Here is a 21,156-nt window from a genome sequence, read left to right on the forward strand (position 1 = left end):
CCACTTTCTGGACTGATGCCAGGAGCTGTCATGGCTCTTGGCCTGGACTTCATTCTCTGCAGCCACTGACTCACGTCCTGCCTCCAGGGCTCCTTTCTTCCCAGGATCTCGGCTACCTGCCTGGGGCTCCTGACTCCCACCTAGCCTCCCACCCAGCTATTACTTGGCCTCTTTGTGATAGACTCTTGCCAGTGGCCAGTCTTACCCCAGCCTAGCTTCTGTCCCGACTTACTTTATCTCGGCTCTCCCTCGCCTCAGCTCTGCAGCCTGACTCTTGGCAGACCATCCAGCTCTTGGCAGTCAGACCAGGTGCCTCTGAGGCTAAACAGAGCCAGGTCATGGCATGCCGCACTTTGAAAAGTGTTGGAGCTTGGCGGCTCACAGTAAGAGCTAGTCATCAACGTAGGACCATCGTCCAATGGTTCGCTGAAAATGTCTGGACTGTGGGTTTAGGGCCCAAAGTGGTTCAAAGTATCATGACACACTGAGACGGAGGGGTGAGGGGTGGTGACAAGAGAACCAATTAAAAAAATACAACTGACCAGCATGCCACACTTCCCTTTCTTTCTTGTCAATATACCAAATCGAAGGGACTCTGCTGATACCTGCCCAGTCTTCAAGGAGTTCTGTCTTCACAGAGGTCTGTCCTCACCACCGCTTCTGAAGTGCGTTTTTAGCCAAATAATCTGAGGCTTTATGTGCCTATTTGGAGTTTATATTAGGTGTCATGTTCTCTGTCATCACTTCAAATGCATTAAATTAATACTCATAACAAATTTAAGATATGACTCCAGCTTTATAGGTGAAGAACTGAAGGTTGAAAAGTAATTTGTTCTGGGGCCCACTTAGTAATCACAGAACCAAGGATGGGAACTTGAGTGTCTGATTTCAGAGCCTTCACTCTGCTCTCCTTACCATGTATTTTCATTTTATCCTATAAAAAATTACAAACTTTTATTATCCTTAAGAAGGAAATCAGGGCAATAGAAAGAGAAAGAATGGAGGTCTAGAAAACATTGATTTATGCTTTCATTTACATTTTTTCTTTCTTAAAAATAAAAACCTCTGCAAAACATATAGTCTATCAATATAGCATTTAACACCTAAGTACCAAAACCCTCAGGAAAGAAAAAAACAGGTCATGATAGATACTTTTATGGTTCTCTTTGTCATATCATTTCTGATTGAGACATACTCATCTCTAGTTCTTTTCCTTGGTCCTGATGGGAAAATATTTTCAGTGAATAAATCAGCATAAAAAAAATCAAGAAAAAAATTCCAAATGATTAAAGTTTGAAGATAGATACTAATGACTGACTACATCTGATTCTCTGGGTCCAGCATTCTGGTTATTAACAGAGGACAATTATTTTCTTCCTTTGCTTCTTTAAATCCGAGGGCTCCCTTTTGGAGAGTACAATCCAGTAAAGAAGTGATCTCAAATCACAATGAGTATTAAATGACCCAGCGAAATCTTGGTGTTCAGAAGGAAAGAACCCAAACTGTGATGCAGAGAACTCCGTGCATCAAGCGGAGGGACTGTGCCTTCGGTTTGTCATAAATCAGGGGACAGTCTGTTGCTCGAATGTTTGGGATTAGGCTGGGAACAACGTTGGTCTCCACTGCACACATGTAAAAGGAATCTCTCTTGATGGATCTCTGTAACAAGATACCCTGAGTCCTGAGAATCCCAGGGGATTGCCTCAGCACCTCCTCAGGTCAGAACCAGAATTGAAACAGTTTCCAACAGTGACCTGATGTCCTGAGGGGGCACGTGGACCAATTTGGGGAATATAGTTAGTCAGCCATCTGACGTGTTAGAGAGTATTCTGAGTCAGTCACAAAGATGGATGCATCCCAGATAATTACTAAGTGAGGGCCTGAAACATGCTTGATTTTATCCCAATGATCGCTTTGCAACAAGTTGGTTATGGGTGTGTACCTATCAACCCACTTTAGAACAACGGGCTTCAATATTTTGAGAGAATACAAAATTGAAGAGACGTGAAGGAAGAAGGGGTCACCCCATGTAGGGTATGAGAAGACAGAGGCCCAGAGATGGGACAGAAGAGCCCCATGTGCCCAGCTGACTGATGGCCACATGGGGATTAAAGAGGAGGTGGGCCTTTCCCTTCTCTTCAGATGTGATGCTCTGCGTTGCTTCTCACTGGTCACCCAAAGGATAATGAAAACTGGACGTTTCAGAAAAGACTGGTATCTCACAGAAACATTTTCTTTTATAAATACTTCATGAGATACCTTGGGCTTTGCTTACTTAACAAAAACTTGTAAAACCTGATGTGGACCCCCAAATCTACTTTAAAAAAGAAAAATTACTATTACACAGCAAAGGCTTTAAAAAATAGTTATAGAGCACTTCCCTAGATGCTCGGGTATTTTTTTAATGGCCTTTACTATCATCTGAAAACAAAGTTAAGGACAGTTTACTGTCCACACTTAACAGGGTTGATTTTTTTCTAATACTTTTATTCAACAGCAGCATATTCCATATATACTGACTCCCAGCAACCTATTTCGGGCCTATGTCGAGAAGCAGAGATGTATAGAGACAATTTCAATTTGGCTGGTGGTTGCTGATTTTTTTTCACTTTTCCTAAATAAGAGGACTCAGAGAAAGTGCTGCCTCAGCAATGTCAAATGTTTCAAAATCCTTAAGAACTCTGACACACACATATACCCAGGCCCATTAAATACCGTGAGCTCAAGCAAAACTGAAACTGAAGCTGTGATTTCATCCTCTGGGCATGTCTGTTACAGACATCAGAAGTTATTAATTCACAGACTGATTGAATTCCTTATGATGATACATTTCAGGTCGAAATTAGCATGAACTAAAATAGCCATAGTTTCTGATGATTAATGGCTCACTTTCTGTTGAAATTTGAAATTTCAAAGTAAGACATAATGAATTTAATTAAAATTTTATCTTCTGCTTTTTATTATGACAGGCAAGCATAAATGTGTATATGTGATTATTCAGATTTCACTTGAGCTCTCCAGAGAAGGTCACGGAGTGCCTGAGGTCATCTACAAGGAATGTAATATGGCATAACTGAGCTTTCTCATTCATATTGCCTATTACATACAGATAATGAATTTTAATTCGTTCATTACAATCAGTTTCCTTACACTCTTATATGTACACAATTGCACATCCTATCTGAAAATATTATTCAATAACCTTGCACTGCAATGCAAGTTAAGAACAAATAATGTGTAATAAAAAAGGAAAATTCAGTTCCTAAATGTGAAATGGGCAGAATTTCTACCAAACGAGCAGTGACATTCCAAGTCATTGTTCCCCCCACAAATGTGTTTAGCACTTCTCCGGTGCCCCCCATGGAGCTAAAGGGCGGGGATGGACTTAGCAAGGCTCTGTGATGCGGGCGGACCTTCCGTGATCGCGTGCAGCACGAGAAGGATGGCCGCTGAGGCGGCATGGTGTGCTAGCTCAGGTTTTCCGTGAAAAGGCTGCCCGTGATTTATGCCCAAACACTGAATGAAACAACACGCGTGGACTTTCCTTCCTTGTTTTTCGTTTTCTCAACCTCAGGCCGTGGCTCTCTGACCTTTAGGACTGCTTTGATCCCATGTGGAGGGAGAAGGATGATCCTCAATTCATGGGACATGCAGTTATTGAGCTTGTGCCACATGGAACCTACCATTGTAAATGAAAAGGTTTCCTTGTATTTTCTGCCATGGCCAAAATACTCGTTTTCCATTCTCAAAGAGCAAAGGCAAGCTGACACCCACCTCTGCACCCTTCTCTCCCTCCTGCCTCCACCCCTAGCCCCCTCCCCACCCCCCACCAGTTTCAGCTTAACACTCCCTGGCTCTTTTCCCTTTAGTGAACTTGCTTTGAGAATTTCCTCACCAGCTTTTGTTCCCTTATCTGGCAAGTCACTAACTGTGATTTGTTTGATGTTTTCTTGTTGTTGCTCTGGGTCTTTCTTTCATGGCTGAACTCTGTGTTGGTCTAGCAGGCACGTTGGAGTCCCTCTCCCATGCACTTATTACCGCGGGGACTCAGCATGACAGAGGCTGCACGGCAAAAGGGTGAGAGACCTGTTATGAATCCACACTGCCCAGGCTCTAGGACCTGGGCCATTGACTCAGCCCTGCTGCCTGTAGTTCCCTCATCATGAATGGAGAATATGCTAACACTTGTCTGATTAATTGTGGAGAGAAGTCAATTCATACACGAAAGGTCTTTAGGTGTTCCGTTTTCAGCAGACTGGACCACAGCAACTAAACACTGCGTCTCCCATTGATTACAAGTCAACACAAAAAGCGAGCCACCGGAGGTGTTTGAAAAATAAACAAAAGGAGGAAAATTGTGACAAGGGGCTAAAACTTGGAGAAATTTTAAACCACGTGAGGACGAATTTTCCATTTTTCCCCTTGGTTTTTCTCTCGGGGTTTTGCCCTGAAAGCAGTCCCTATTTTGTTTGTTTGTGTCTGTGTGTTTGACATGGGCCACAAAACTATGATAAATTTGAAAGGGTTAAAGTCATGCAAGTATGTTTTCAGAACATAATGGTAAATCTTAAGTGTATTGTAGTAAGTGAAAGAAGCCAGACCCAAAGGGCTACATACGGTATGATTCAGTCTGCATGGCCTTCTGGAAACAGAAAACAGTTCAGTGGTTTCTAACGGTGAGCGCTGGGCGGAGAGGCTGACCATAAAGGGGCAGAAAGGGAGGGTTTTGAGGTGACATAAGTGTTCTGAATTTTGACTGTGATAGTGAGTATAGGACGGTTTACATTTGTCAAATGTATATCATTCTAGAACTGTACATCAAAATGCAGGAATTTTACTGTATATATTTTAAACAGTAAATGCAAAACAAAAAATGTTAGAAGATACAGCAAGTTGTCAATCAATATAACTAGCATTATTAACACTAACAATATTGACTATCATTAGGCAGGGCGAGGCAAGGGGGAAAATGGCCTAAGAGAGGCACAATTGGACTGCTGTGTGAATAACTCCAACGCCTCAGTCAAGAGGAATGCAGAGACATAGGAGGAAACAAGAAAGAAATCTGTTTCATAAAAGACTAAGAGAAATAAATTGGGAAAGAAATATTAATGTATAAGGGCTAAGAGTCCAAATTACTAAGATTTAATTGACAAACTCAAGTCTGACCTGAATGGGAATCAATAAATAGGGGCTGCCTTGAGCTTCGGGACCGGGTCCCTGTGGAGGGGTCGTGCCCAGCATCACACATCTACCCACATCGCCAATCAGGGAAGGAACCCACGGTGAGGGGGAGACACAGGAAAAGAGAGGCGGGCAGGTGTCCTGGGAATCAGGCCACCTAGACCCCTGGGACAGGGCCAGGCTCCTAACTCCAAGGGACAGAGTGGCCGAAACTAAGGATACATTCGGAAAGCCAACGGGTCTCAGAGGATGGTGGGACTGCTGCCCAGTGCTCGGGGCCTGAATTCATGCCCCCAGGGACCCAGCCCCCAAAGTCAGCAAAGGGTGCCAGATGTCCACACCCTTGGTAGGGTCTTTGATAAAAGGTGAGAGGATGGAGTAGAGGATCAAGGATAGAGAGAAAGAGCCGTGCACATACGGGGCTGGGCTTTCGCTGGCTCAGCGTCAGGCTCACAGATGGGGAACAGGAATAGCGCATGAAAACAAAACAAAGCAAAAGCCAAAAGAAAATCAAAGGGGGTCAGATAATCTCAGGAGATACCTGAGATTGCTTCATGGAGGAGATGATATCTGGTTGGACTTTTAGAGATTTGTACATCAAAAACATGGGGATAGATTAAGGGAAGGGAAAGAAGAAGAGAGACATGAAGGAAGAATGAGGAACAACAGGGAAAAATACTGAAAATGGAGGCAAAGCGGGCAAAGACAAAGTCACCATGTGGAACAGGCATAAATAACAGGAGATTAACTAACCTGATGGGAGCCGAGAGCATGGAGAAGCAGCAGGGAGGGGGAGCGCTATCACGGAGTGAAATCATTTCTGCTTCAGATGGTAGACAGGGAGTTTGTAAACCAGGGATTAGAACAAGCTGGGTGATCCAACTTCCTGGCGCTATTAGTTCACAGCTTCACTCAATTAAACTAATATTAACTGTGCAACTATCATGCCTAACAGCTTAGAAAGTGCTGTAATTCAGGATGCCTTTAAATGGGGTTGACAATGGAGAGAGAATCCAAAATATCTACAAGAAAAAACAACTGCTTGAGGAAAAGGATTTGAGTTTCTGCCTCCAGGGTACAGAATCAATAAGCATTCTCTGAATGTTTGGGATTTGCGATAGTCTATGCTAGCAATTGCTATATATCCTCAAATTTACCTTTGTTTTCTTTTTACTTTGTTTCTTCCTTTCTAGAACTAAATCTATCTAGATCTGCTGCTACATGCCAGTCAGTGGGTTAAGTTAAGAGACAAATAAGAAATAAACCACGTTGCAAAATGGGATTTAGAAATTCCATTTAGAGATGGGTAAACTGAGATTGAGAACCGCTAGAAAATCTGTCCAGGGTTGGACAGGGAACAAGTTAGGGGCTGGGATCTAGCTCAGGCCTCAAAACTTTAAAACCATTGTTTTTACACTGGGCAAAGCACAGTCCCTGAAAACAACAATGCTTACAAATTTTGTCATTTGGTTGAGAAAACTCCTCCCGCAGGAGGAGACAGTGAAGTTCAACTTCGCATCAGATAGCATGGTCCCCAGAGCCCACTCACTTTAACATAGGGGACTATCCAATTTGGCTGGAATTTACCATTTCTATTTTTCTCCCTACTTCTATGTTTCCATGTTGATCTTTCTTCTTTCTTCTCCTTTTTTAAAATCCATTTTCGGTTAAGATTTCTAATTAGATTCCAAATTTGAGACACATCTTTAGTGAAAAGTAAATGGCAAAAATAGTAATTAAGGGACAGCTATCTCTTGTCTTTCTGAGGTTGAAAAAGTCTTTTTGTTTCTAAGTTATGAAATCCTCTGGAATTTTTCATGACTTTTTTATTTTTAAATAATAGTTACCTGAATTGAAAGACACTGAATTGATCTCAAAAAGTCAATAATAGCCTTTCCATCGTAAACACTGAGAACCTTTCTTCTGAAATAAGCATAGGTTAGCTGCCATACTCTGGGCCTTGAAACTGTTCTTGCTGCAAATACAAAGTCTCCAAATTTATATTAAATCAAATCATCCTTAGGTGTTCCAGTAGGCACTACCCCAAGTCATTTTTCTCGCTTTAGTACTTTTTTAAATTATAAGAATTTTAGAAATCAAGAGGAATAGGCATTTTCAGTGGCAAGAAATGATGCAGAGCAGCTGAGATGCAAACAGTATTTTTTGTTTTCCTTTGTGTGATTTAAGAGAACAAATATTACTAGTATTGATATTGAAAATTACTTAGTAGAGTCAGATTTTGAAGCAATTAGCCATATAATTCTGGTCAAGAAAATTCTTCTGCCTAACAAGGCTAAACCACTGAAGCAAATACATTTTTTTTTCTGGCTTGACTTATCTAGATTGTCGAAAATTATCCATTGTAATTTAATGTGCAGAGCCATAGAATAAGTCAGTTACTTAAAAGCAGGCCAGCCTCAGGAGTATAAGAAACCTCAAAATGCATATTTCTGAGAAAGAAACTTTGAAATACTTCCTAAAATTAACCTGGAAATAACTTTGGGAACTATCAAGCTAATTCACCATTTACACACACCTACATATACACATATGTATACAAATGAACCTATAATACATTAATGTGCATTTAAAGCTTCTGAGAGTGTTACAGTATCCAGAAATTTTCAAACTCTCTTGACCCCAAGCCACTTTCTGCCACACTTACGGAACCAGTGTTCAGAGCACCGAACATTTGAGAACCTCTTTACTCCTTCAGAAGACGGGAACGCTGGACTTTGGCAGGAGATGAAGGAGGGTGGGCTTGGGTGGTATATTTAAAAGCACCTGTATTCCAGGGACCAGGTGAGAAGCCCAAAGGACATTACACAGAAATGCCAAGAGCAGAACGTGGCCAGGCAGAGCTGGTTTGAGGACACCAGTTAGGCCCTATGGGACTGGGCCCATTCTCATGTTCATTTTCATCCTCTTTTCTATCCAGCTTCCTCTTATGTCTCTCTCTACCTCTGTGACTTTGCTACAGCTGCTTTATACTTTCCTTCAATCATTCCTTCACTCCCTGCTATTCCATCTGCCTGGGACTCTGTTCCTCACACTTCCACACTTAGTTCAATGTCATCTTCCAGAAAAACACTCTCTGTTTAGCCATTCCACGGCAGTTTCCTCCCTTGCCACCCACTGTTTTCTCCCACATAACTCTCCTATGCCTCTCCACGGCATTAGTCACAGTTTCTGCTCACCTCCCGATGCTTGTTTATTCCATGCCGCCTCCACTGCACTGCAAGCCCCACCAAGACAGGAAAGGCGATGCCAGGCAGTTGGGGTAAATCCTGTAAAATTACCGACCGCCTCACACAGGACCGTTTGCCATATAACAGGCCTTTAGTAAATATGAGTTGATTTAATAATAAATAACAGTGATTACTTAATTACGTCACAGTTACGTCTAGGCTTTGTCCAACTAAAACTGATCAATTGTATTCACAGAAATCAATGTTTCTATCTCTCTCTCTTTCCCTCCCTTCCCCTCTCTCTAGAAATCAATAAGCAGGTCCTCAGGCGGGGATAAAAAAATAAATCAATCTCCTTTAGGATATGGTCAGCGAGCTATAACATGCAGTCACACGAATCCTAAGACAACAAACTGGTATTTTTGTAAAACATGTTTTAAGTAATAGGGGCTATAATTTTGAATTAATCATCGATATAAATGAGTATTACATGTTAGTTACTGAGAATCACTCTCATACCTGTTCCTTGCGGTATTCCTCAAACAGCTCTGCTCTTTGATATTGCGTTGCTGACTTCAGAGCTCTGTGAAGGACAAAAGGACAACATGTTAGGACTGGTGTCCCACTGCGGTCTTCTCTTACCAAACCGACCCCCACAATAATACTTAATATGCTTTATAGTGCGTGTCATTCCAAACCTGAGGACTTATGTCATCAACGTCAGATCCATGGAACAGAGCAATCTCTTCTTTGTATTCCAAATTAATCTGCTTTTTTCAACTCACAGAGCTCCACTAGAAGGATCTAGAGCTGACCCTTATTTATTTGCCTCCATGAGTCAGGCACTATTCTGGATTACGTGGATTAACTCATTTATTCCTCATAACCGCGGGGAAGGCCAGGGTTAGCTGAGCAGTTCTGAGTTAGGCAAACCCTGCATATTCCAAAGGAAGGCCTGTCTTCGGCTCCTAGAAGACAACCTCTGGAATCGTCTGTCTGGTAGAGTGTTTGTATGCCTGAGGCTGCGGCCGAGGCTGCTCCACCTGGACCAGCTATATGTATGGTGAACACCTGTTATGGCTTGGGGGCAGCGGAGTCTAGAGTTGGAATAGCTGAGGTCAGCTCCCTAGTGCTGCAAGTTTATGTGACTGACCCTAATAAAACTACATGACTGACCCCCAACAACATCCTACAGGCTAAAGCTCAGCTGAGCTTCCCTGGTTGGCCACATACCTCAGACACTGCTGCTGGGAGAACTAAGTACATGCCACGCAACTCCACTGGGAGGGGACACCTGAGAGCTGGCGGCTGGGTTTCCCCTTTATGTGCCCTGTCCCTTTGCTGGTGTCACTGGTATCCTTTTGCTCTAATAAACCATGAGTGTGAGTGTAACAGCTTTTATGAATCTCGGGAACCCTTCCAGCAACTCACGCAGCTAAAGGTGTTCTTGGGGTGTCACTGGATAGAGAAGGGTCTTTGAGGTGTCACAGGAAAGAATTCAGGGACACACAAGAGGAGTTGAAACAGCAGTGGCTATTTAAGGTTCCTTAAAACCAAAGTACACTCTGGGAGAGAGAGAGCAGGTAGGTGCAAAGAGCCACAAGCCAGTCCCTGGGGTGATGTTCCTTTTATTCTCTGGGCTGCGAAAACAGCAGGCTTATTTTGAACTACCCAATCCTATCCTCTGATTTCCTTTAATGGTGTCCTGCTACTTGGATTCTACCCATAATTCTTTAGGTTTGCCCACAAGGAGGGGGTCAAAACCACAACACTGATTTACTATAATAAGGGTATGATTGAGGAGACTTTTTTGTAAAGCTTTTATTTATTTTTAGAGAGAGGGGAAGGGAAGGAGAAAGAGAGGGAGGGAAATATCAATGTGTGATTGCATCTCAGGCACCCCCTAGTGGAGACCTGGCCTGTAACCCAGGCATGTGCCCTGACTGGGAATTGAACCAGCAATCCTCTGGTTAGCAGGCTGGCACTCAATCCACTAAGCCACACCAGCCAGGGCAAGGAGAGGCCACTTTGAGGTAACTTGAGTCTGTGCATACACTAATAATGGAAATTTTCCTCTGCCCTTTCATCCCCCCAAATCTACTTTATATAAACACTAAGTACCAAAATATGGAAAGACATTTCACAATGAAGAAATAACTTACTAACAAACACATGGAAAAATGTCCAACTTCATTAGTACTCAAAGAAATAACCATTAAAACAATGATCAACAATATTTCATCTAACAGATTGTCAAAGAAGAAAAAACATTCGTGCTTGATGCCATTTTGATTTTGCTCCGAGTACCACTTTTCCAACTCCTAAGAGCTCTAACAGTATGTCTACCCTGACCCAGAAAACCTAGGAAGCACTTTCACCGCACACAATTTACACAGGATGCTCTTCTCAGGCACACCCTGTTCTAACACTTTCTGAACCATGATGCCTTTTCGGTAAGTGACGGTCAAACAGCCACAGTGGCACCACAGGTCCCACACCTAGGACACAGGAGGAAGGCGACAGATGTGCTAAGTGTGCCAGTGCATTAGTGAGCTCATTTCTTCATCTTTAAAATGACTAAAGTGTGGTGCTGGCTTCTCAGAAAAATGTTTTCATACCCTTTGATCTAGTAATGTCAATTCTGAGTTTCTATTCTAGGGAAATAATACTAAATGTTTTTTTTTATTTATGTGTAAAGAATTACCACAATACTACTGAAAATAGGAAAAATGTGGAAACAGACTACATACAATAGAGAAGTGTTTGAAAACGTTGTTATAATAATTTGATGGAATATTTTATCATGTTAAAAAGAAAAGCTGAAAGTTCAGATTTTAAAAGGCTTTTTGCAAAATATTAAAGGTAAAAAGCAGGATTTAAAGTGGTGCATCTCAACATATGCCAGGTGTAGTAGAGCAGGTAAGGCTCAGCATAAAATCCCATCTTCCCCAGCACTTAACTATATCTCCATGTCTCCTTAAGCCCCAGTTTCCTCCTTTATAACATGGAAAGTAGTAACAATATTACCTATCCTAAAATGCCATTTTAATTAAAAATAAAGTTATATGATTCAAATAGTGTTAAAAGTACCTATCACACAAGAAGTATTCAGCAATTGCAGTTTGCATAGCTTACATTAGAACTATTAAATAAAAACAAAATCTATGCATTCCAGATAGTCTAAATATCAATGTGTCAATGTGTGGGCAGTAGTTTTGTGTGGCGGATTTTCCACTGTTCAGTACCTTTGGAACATCCCCCCTCCATTTGGAAAATATCCCACCTTTCAAGTTTACACATCACCAGGATGGATGCCAGAAATCTACTTCTCAGCCTTCATTACACGTTGAGTCTAAATTATCCCTAAAGGGATATATAAGGAGGTCTGCTCAGAAAGTATCCAGCCATGTGATATGGAAAATAGAGACATTTATTGAAGAAAATACAAGATACAAGAAACACTACACACAGGACAAGGACACCTCAGTCCCCTTCAAAGTAGGCACCTTGGGACCTCACAGAGTTTTCCCAGTCATCATCACCTGCCCCATCCTATTCTCCTAAATCTCACTGACAGTCTGAAACCTCTTCCCTTTTAAAGGTGATTTAGTTTTGGGAAAAGGCAGAAGTCACAGAGCACCCAATCTGGGTTGTAGGGGGCTGAGTCACCTGGGTGATTGGGTGTTTGGCCAAAAAACTCTGCATGAGACGTGATGCAGGAGCAGCGCGTTGTTGTGATGAAGCTGCCAGTCACCAGTTGCCCATAGCTGCACCATTTTCATTGTATTGCGTCTCTCAACCAATGAAGAACACTGAGGCAGTGCTCCTTGTTAATTGTTTGGCCTGGAGGGGACGTACTCACGATGGACAACACCTTCCCAATTGAAAAACACAGTTAACACAGTCTTGATGTAGCTACGGCTTTGCGGCATCTTCTGGATCACAGCCGTAGGCCCACCATTCATCTCCGGTTATGACCTTCTTGAGGAAATCTGGTTCATTGGTAGCGGTTTGAATCAAGTCATTAGCAACTGCAGCACGATGCCCCTTCTGCTCTGGTAGCAGAAGCTGCATAATGAATTTTGCCAGGACACGTTTCATGCCAAGATCCTGTGTCAAAATCTCAGACACAGGGGGTTTTTGGAATCCCCAGATCAGCTTCTGGTTCTCGCGATGTCAGTCGCTGATCTATGTTGATTGTAGCCCGTACACATTCAACAGTCTCAGGTGTTCTGCTTGTTGCAGGCCTTCTAGAACATGGATCACTTTCCACAGATTCTCAACCATCTTTGAAGCGTTTGTGCCACACTTTTATTTGTGCTGCACTCATGGCATCATTCCTGAAATCTTTCTGAATCATCCGAACAGTTTCTGCAGAAGAATGTTCAAGCTTGAAACAAAATTTGATGCGGATTCATTGCTATACTGGCTCAGTCATTTTGAATGCAATGACCACACAGTACACATGCTCACTCAGTGGTGTCTACCACCCCCACTGCCTAGTACAGTGAAGCCATCATTGTTCACACATGTGCATTCCACTCCACTCTCCTTAGCTGCCAGGTTACATCAATGTCGAATGCAAGCTGTTCTCGTTATGTTAACAATGGCTGGACATTTTTCCGGACAGACGTCTCGTATGTTGAGAATGTTAGGGTGGAAATGTATGACCTAGACTTTTCTGATAAGGTAATGTCGCACAAGGCTTTGACTCTGCAGTACCTGCTTTGCAGAATCCACCTGACAATCCATTCTGAAAGCTGGTATCTTTACTAGCTCCCAGAGGCATTCTGGGCACAGTAGGTACCCTCAGGCCCACGTCAGCAGTGTGGGCCGTAGAGCTTGTGCCAGTATCAGTAACCGGGGGTTTGTCCTAGAGTGGTGCTCATGTGCTTGTGGTTAAGCTTGGGGCTCCTGAGCAGGCAGCCTCCACGCCTGAGCCTCTGTTTCTTTAAGTCCTTAGGGGACCCTATGCACTTTTGCCTTCAGCAGACCTCTTCTCCATAACACACACACACACACACACTCATGCACACGCACTGATATATGTGTATGTGTATGTAATCAGACTTTCTGGCTGCACTGCCATAAAGATAGATATGATAATACTACATAATACAATTTTTTCAACAGATTTTTTTCCTCAGATCTTAAAAAAAATTAAACCTTTTTATAGACCCCTAAAAGCATTGTAGGTCATCTACTGGGCCTGATAGGAAAATTGACCCTGCCTAATGTTTTCAGATGAATTCCTTTCCTCTGTAAACTAGCTTGAGTCTACTCCATGTTTGCAGCTATGAAACATGATTATTATACAGGTGGCAAAACTGCAGTGAAATGTATACTTTTTAAAAGTTTTTAGAAATTTTCAAATTCTTTAAAAACCATGTATTACTCACTAAAGGGAAGATGAGGTATTAAGAAAAAGGAGAAGAAAATCTGACGGATTGATGTACCATCAGCAGTTTATAGTATTAAATGACAAACTAAGTTGCCCTGGGCCACAGTGCTGAATGCAATTGGGACCCCAATACAGAATGTAGACATTAGCATTTTGGAAGGAAAACTCTCTACTTCTTTGTTTTTCTTGAGGCGGCTAGCCAAAATGGAACAGTGAAAACTGTACAAAACTGGGCATCTGGAAATACAGATTCTAAGTATTGTAAGTCTTGGTTCTGCTACTAAATCCTCTGTAACCTATAAAATCCAGATTCCTCTGACCCATTACAGATAATGGAGACTCAACATGTAAAGACTTGATTTCTAATGAAGTATCAGACCCCTAAGCCAACAGCTACATGAAGAAGTAAAATTAAAGTAAAACTGTTGGACAGTGTCACTTCATTAGTCTTTAAGACTTTCCTTTAACCAGTGAACAAGAGAAGCATTAGTGGGATTTCAGTCACCAGGACACCATCATTAGTTATCCCTTGATGGCCATGAGGTCTGCATCCTTTTCTGTTCGTGGAAACCAACAGATTTGTATGTTTCATGCTCACAGATAAGAGTCTCCCTCACCCACTGACAAAACCTGTGTCTGCCTTACCTGGGAGTCCATTCCCCTGACTCACTTGTTCAAAACATACTGGGTTCTTGTGTGAGTTATGGCAATACGAGCTTTTGAAATAGTTACCATGAAATCTCAGCCACTCGGTTAAATGATTAACTCATTGATCCAACTTTTGGCTGAGAGGGCAGGGAAGGAATTCTGTTTTACAAAGTCATTTAGGAACACAGTCTGAGAGAGATGCTACCGTCTCACCAGCAAGTGGCTTAGTCACCCTGAATATCATCCAGCAAGGACACCAGGGGAAGGGAGAATGAGGATGATATGAGAGCCCTCAGTGGGGCAGGCCTGGAAGTGTCACATGACCCTCTTGGGGACAAGGGGGTCTGAACAGTTATAACTCTGTACCTTGGGAGGGAGCTAAGATCTCTGACACACAGCTAGCTGCCTCCTAACAGTCCCTTTTAGTTAAAGAGTTTGTGAAGCTCAATGAGTCCAAGGCAGGTTGGACACATTTATCTCAACACTGGATGCCTAAATGACAAAGTAGGTACAATGATGTGGTATTAGGGTTTTGGTAAAAGCAGCATCAGAAACAGGTGAAGACAGGAGGATAATCAGAAGAACGTGGTGGTTATAAGCTGCAAGCACTTCTGGGAGGACAGACGGAGCAGGGCTCCAGGAAAAATGTAGTTCTAGACAAGAAGCATCAGAAACATCTTCAGGGCCAAAGTCATGTAAGCAAAGGGAATTTCTAGGGGTGCTATTCTCATAGTCATACAGTAAAAGATCAAAACACTCCTCAGGCTGACCTGCAGGACATTTTACGATCTGCCCCTTCCCTGTCCCCTTCTTTACTGGCTCTCCACATGGATTTGCCTCAGCCACTTCCAAAATGACTCTTGTTTTGAGCTTCTGCAAATTTCCTCTTTCCACTGGGAAGAATATTGCTCCCCCTTGCTATTCCCTTATTATCTATGTTATGGTGGCTGGCTACATGGTTATTTATTGTGTGCTGCTACATGAATCTCTTTTTTTAAATAGTTTATTTTTATTGTATTTTCCACTATTATTTATCCCACTTATATCCACTTCCAACCATCCCTCAACAATCACACTTTTTAAAAATTCCTTATACAACTATATCTTCTTTTACATAGTAAAAGATAAGGTGTTATGGAGTGAATGACTGAAAAGGTAACCAGATTTACACATGAAAATCGTGGTTTTTGAACATTCTGCATAGCAGAATTCCTTGGGGACTCGGGAGCCTCAGTCAGCATAGCCAGGGTGTCCCGGTTACACTGGTGTCCTTTTTTGAAAAGCTCCTGTTGAATTGATTTCATTAGCTTTGGGAAAAATAGAAGACTAATTCTGCTAAGTCTTGGGTAAAACTGTTCCACCACATTTCAGACAAAACCACAAGGAGCTCAGTGTTTTAATTGCCCACACATAAACTGACAAGCATATGATGCAGCGTTGCAAAGTTTAGAGAGTACTGGGATCCATTTCTTAGCTCAAGTAGTTAAAATTGCTCAAGAAGGGAACATCTATTCCATTTGGTGTGGTCCATTGCATAGGAAGTAGTAAAAGAAATGACTGTGAGTGAGCCCCAAAGTCACAATCATCACAATTGCATTATTTTTAGTATCCTCACGAGAGCAAGGAAATAAAAGGAATAGTTAAATATTATAGAAAAAGACATATGGTAGCAATATGTGGATACTAGTTAGGAAATCTCGTTAAACTAGAATAGACAAAGTCAAGAGCCTACAAGAATTCTGGTAACTGTTTACTAAATCCCTCAATATGAGCCCGGGAAAAATGCATGCTGTGGATGAGAACCACAGGCATCGGTAATAAAGAGAAACAATGACGTTAGTGTAAGGGAAAAGAACATAGTTTTACTTGTTTAAAGTTCAACCCCAGCTCTATCAATTTCGAGCTAACACAGCTTTGAAATTATTGCTCTTTTGAGTAGTTTCAAGCACAGGCAGTAAATAGTACCAGTCAAACGCCATAAACTGTCACGTGTACAAATCATCTTTCCAAACGTGGAAAGACAGGCAGAATAAGATGACAGCGAAACCTTGAAAATAGCCTCCAGGTCAACCGTTATCTAGGAGTAAGATGTTTGTTCTCAGAACAACTTACAAGATTACCTTTCAAGGAATGTCAAAGCAAATGAAAGCGAATGGTTTTCAATATATCAAAGGGAAGGGGGCAGTGAACGGAGGACTATGGTCCAAAGAGAACACATAGGGCTTAGGGTCTCCAGAAAAAACAAAGAAGAAGAAGAAGAAGGTCAAGAACTAAATGGACCAGAGTAACTTCCCCCAAAGGGAGATAGGATCTAAGTATGTATTGAGATTCGCGTTCATGCCGCCTTCATCATGGAAACCACGCCTTGAAAATCTAGGTGGCTCTAGAAAGAGATTTCAGAAACTGGAGTTACAGTTGAGCAATAATGACATAAAAATTGGTGTCAAAAACTCAGGCCAGGGCCACATCTCCCCCAAAGCCACACTCAAGGACATCGTTAGCAGCATGAGATTGGGCACAGTGGGAGTATTTATACCTGGGAAATGGGCAAACACAAAAAACCAGGACTTCCTAGGTTTTGTTTGTTTTCAAGAGAGCCAGCTTGCAAGCACAGCAGTGCCCTAAAGGTACATGTCAAGACCTTTGTGAACTACGACTCCCAAAGAAGGAACAACTTAGAGAGGACATACAGGAAACCAAGGAGGGTAGTGACAGAGCTCATCTGGGCCTGGGTTAGATGTGTCTAATCAGATGGCAAAATGCCTCCGTGATAATGTTATCCCATAACAGAGGGGAAGATACATAAAATTCATATGACTACTAGATGCTTTTGTTATATTCAGAGATGAATGACTTTATATCTCTCACTACAGTAAAAACTTCAGACGAGGACATTAGGAAATCACATGCCTAGACCAAAATCAAAAAGGAAGAAGATTCTCAGATGCAGCTACATCTAGCTAGGAATCCTTGAAATGTGCCGAGTGTTACTGAGAAACTGAATTTTTATTCATTTGATCTTAGTTATTTTGAACTTAAATAGCCACATGTGGCCAATGGTCACTTTATCAGACAATGCAGCTTTAGAAGTAAAAACTGAATTCCCCACCAGGTACCCAAAGGAGCAGCGTCATTCCTAACTTTGTAAAGAGCAGGACTTCTGAGGACCCAACAATGTCTTCTTCCTCCATGGCGGCCAGACTCAACTCTGGTGAACCACAGGAGATTAAGGGTAAAAAAAGAAGTGCTTGGGATGGGGTGGGGGACTTCGATCCCGCAGAGCTCTTATTTCTAATACAATCACACTAGAACAGCAGACCTGCCTTTTTCCTCCATCCCCACTCACCTGAGCTCCTCACTCTGTTGTAAATTAAAAGAAACTGTATTCTGTTCTGCTTCCCACCTTGTGGTAAGTCTGTAATAGTGGACTCTGTGCCGTACAGGAAGCCTGCATCTGTCCAGTTCTGTCTGATTGGGTGGTCACGTCTAATTCCATCATGAAAGGGGGAGGGTGGAGGCAGGGGAGGGAGGTAAAATAAATAAATAAAATAATTCCACCATGAAATACTGAAAGGTCAACCTGCCATCGAGTATGTCACATCATCCAATCAAGGCTTTATGGGTAATAAGCTGTTATCGGGAGCTCCATCCGTCTGATTTCTGTGCCTACCAATCAGTTCCTTCCAAATATGGAGGGAAAAGAAAAAGAATTGACTGACCACACCTTCTTCCTCAGAATTTCAACACTCAGTACTTCTGGTCATTTAATGGCTTCGAAAGTGAAAGGTAGAATTTGTCTTTGTGGTGAACTCTATTTGTTCTAAGAACAACTACTTGAATGACACTTTTAGGCACATATACGAGCTACGTATGTATTCACTATATTAAGGCCAGAGGAGTAAATCATATAAAAGTGCTTTGTACTGAGATGAAAGCCTTTCCCGACCTTCTCACGTTGGTCCAGTCCTGCATGATTTGCGTTCATAGCCTCTATTTCTTCTCCTTTGTAACGCATCGTATCTTAATTTGTGCTATTCAGTAACGAATAGCGTACAATTCCCACTGGACTGCAAACTCCAGCTTCATGAGAGAAAAGACTATGTGCATCTTTTGACCATCATTCTATTTCCAGCTCTTGGAAAAGTGACTGGCACAGAAATGATGGGCTCAATGAATGAATAATGCACTAATTTATTTGATGACCTAACAGATTATCTTTAGTATCAGCAGAGATTATGATGTAAATTTAACTTTTGGCTCCTTGTATGCATCGTCCCCAGAAGTAAGGGTCCTGTAAAAGGAGAACTCTTGTTTAGAGGAACATAATAGTCTCCAGGAATAGAAAACTAATAACGGTCATAATGATAGGAAGTCATGACTGAACTTGTGTTATGCTTTTGCTTCCATTCCATAGGTCAATGTCAAGGGTCCGACAATAAAGTTAACTGGTCATTCAAAGTACATAATCATGGTGCTTGGGCCAGAAAAACAGCCTCCATTTGTTGAGGGCCATTATGTTCAGACTCTGTGCTGAGCACTCCGGAAAACGTGACCGAGTCAGGATAGGAGCCGTTGTGTGGACCAGTTTTTTTCTCTTCACCAGTTTGCCAGAATACCTCCTTGTCATGGCATTCTTTAGGTTCATTCATAGCGCAGAAGCCCATGAGACCTCTCTGTGAGTAGGTATTACTAATAGACTTAACCAGTGATATCTGATAGTCAGTTTTAGAGTTCCACTTTCATATCCTAGTTTCCTGAGGTCTTAGGTTTGCAAATTTGAGATCTTGTGCTTGATGGACTAATGTAGAGCCCATGGATATATTTTGCATCAAACTGGAAAGCCGGAAGCTAAGACAGGGTGAATACAACTACGTGATTAGAAACAGTGGGAAAGACACCTGGCCTACAGTGATGGATGAACAGCAACCAGACCAGATCTGTGGAATCCAAGAACATCCACTAGAGAGTCAAAAAAATTCCTGGGTTTCTTACCATGGTATAGAATGAGGCCTCAAGATTATTGCTGCTTGGATATTAAACAAATATGTGATACTTAAAAGGGGACCTATCCAAAGAATCTGGGGCCCTAAATTAACTAGAAAAGGACAGAATGGGCTGAAAGGGCTGTAAATGAACTTTAGACTGCTGCTTGGGAGTACAGACAGTTGTTAAAACTAGGGCATGCTAGGTACGGTGAGAGGGTTACAATACAAATGTCAGAAAAGGCTTCCTGCCCTAAGACACCATGTAGAGTTATTATCACTGGAACTTAAGAAGATCCATAAAACAGCACCTAAAACCATCAGCAGAATGAAGTACGAGGCTGCCATAGGCGGTCAGATTAAAATGGAAAACTTTGCTAACTTGAAAACAGGAGGTGAAGAACAGCATCCACATAAAAATGAGCAGCTTAAAAATCAATACAACTTACAAATTTAATACAGATTTGTTCAACAAATTTCAATGCATTCAGGCAAAGGAACATGCTTTAAGGAAATAAGATCATCATCAGCCTTTTATAACACCAGTCAGAAATACTCTGGAAACACACGTACATCTCAACAAGAATCTGTCAAATTTATTGAAAACTAAACCATAGGCAGTTATTAAAAGAAATCTTGGATATGGCCTATCTGTAGGGTTAAAGGCAACAAATTCCAATAACCATGCCTTAAGGAACCCAATGGCAATCAAACACTAGAATTAGAAGGGTCTGAATATATCACCAATTAAATTCCAGAATACTTAGAACGATATAAAAAACAATTTAAACAAGAGCTGATATGTAAGTTTTTCAAAGAAAACATCTGTAAAATAAGGAATTCCTCAGAAAAGGTCTCTATTTCAGATATTCTGAAAACAATTGCAATCAGGGGTGTTTAATTGTTTTTTTTTAAAGATTTATTTCTTTTTAGAAAGAGGGGAAGGGAAGGAGAAAGAAAGGGAGAAAAACATCAGTGTGTGGTTGCCTCTTGCACACCCCCAACTGAGAGCCTGACCTGGCCGGCAACCCAGGCATGTGCCCTGACCAGGAATCGAACCAGCGATCCCTCGGTTTGCAGGCCTGTGCTCAATCCACTGAGCCACACCAGCCAGGACCTTTAACTGTTGATTAATAACTATTTCTACTTTTAAAATATCTATGCAACCAAGAGGGAACTGAATGTTATCAGAATGTTAATTTGTCACTTGGGGCTCTAAAACAGAGATACCAGACTACTCATCACAGAATCCTCACTCCGCACAGGATTGCAGGAGACTAAGTCTGCTCCGTCCTGGGAATGGAAGCAGGTTTCAGAGAAGGCATGCGCAGATATGTTTTCCTATCCTGGCACGAAGGGAGATACAAAGTTACTTTGATAAAAGAGACTTTGATCTTGGGCCAAAAAGCCGAGAAAAGAGAACAAAGCAATCAGAATCCAGGCCTAGTCTCAATCTTTGTTTAAATGTTTTTAGGACCACCTCATGGGAGTGGAAATTGTCTCATTTAAAATAAAAATGAAGAAAAAAGTACGTGTTTAGGTTTCAGATTAGTAGTCTATCTCTGGGCTACAACAAACAAGCAAAACAACACTAGATAATGATATTCACACAGAGCTGTTTCGTGTTTTATGTACACATCATATAAATCAATACTCCTTTGCCAGCTAAGAAATAAAATAATTTACTTTTCATAGCATAGTTCAGAGACACTATCTCATTTGATCTTCAGGACAATACTGGAGTATTATGATT

The 21,156-nt window shown here is 41.7% G+C and overlaps 1 long non-coding RNA gene across 1 annotated transcript in view; it reads right to left on the reverse strand.

Moving 5' to 3' along the window:
- Positions 1-8,894: 8,894 nt before the first annotated feature.
- Positions 8,895-21,156, reverse strand: part of LOC139441132 (uncharacterized) — a 228,128-nt gene continuing 215,866 nt past the window's right edge. The window contains exon 3 of the long non-coding RNA XR_011651551.1: positions 8,895-8,955. This is a non-coding gene — a long non-coding RNA (uncharacterized lncRNA). The remainder of the gene's footprint in view (positions 8,956-21,156) is intronic.

This window comes from Desmodus rotundus, chromosome 9, assembly GCF_022682495.2.
Source record: "Desmodus rotundus isolate HL8 chromosome 9, HLdesRot8A.1, whole genome shotgun sequence".
In the NCBI taxonomy this organism is placed as follows: domain Eukaryota; kingdom Metazoa; phylum Chordata; class Mammalia; order Chiroptera; family Phyllostomidae; genus Desmodus; species Desmodus rotundus.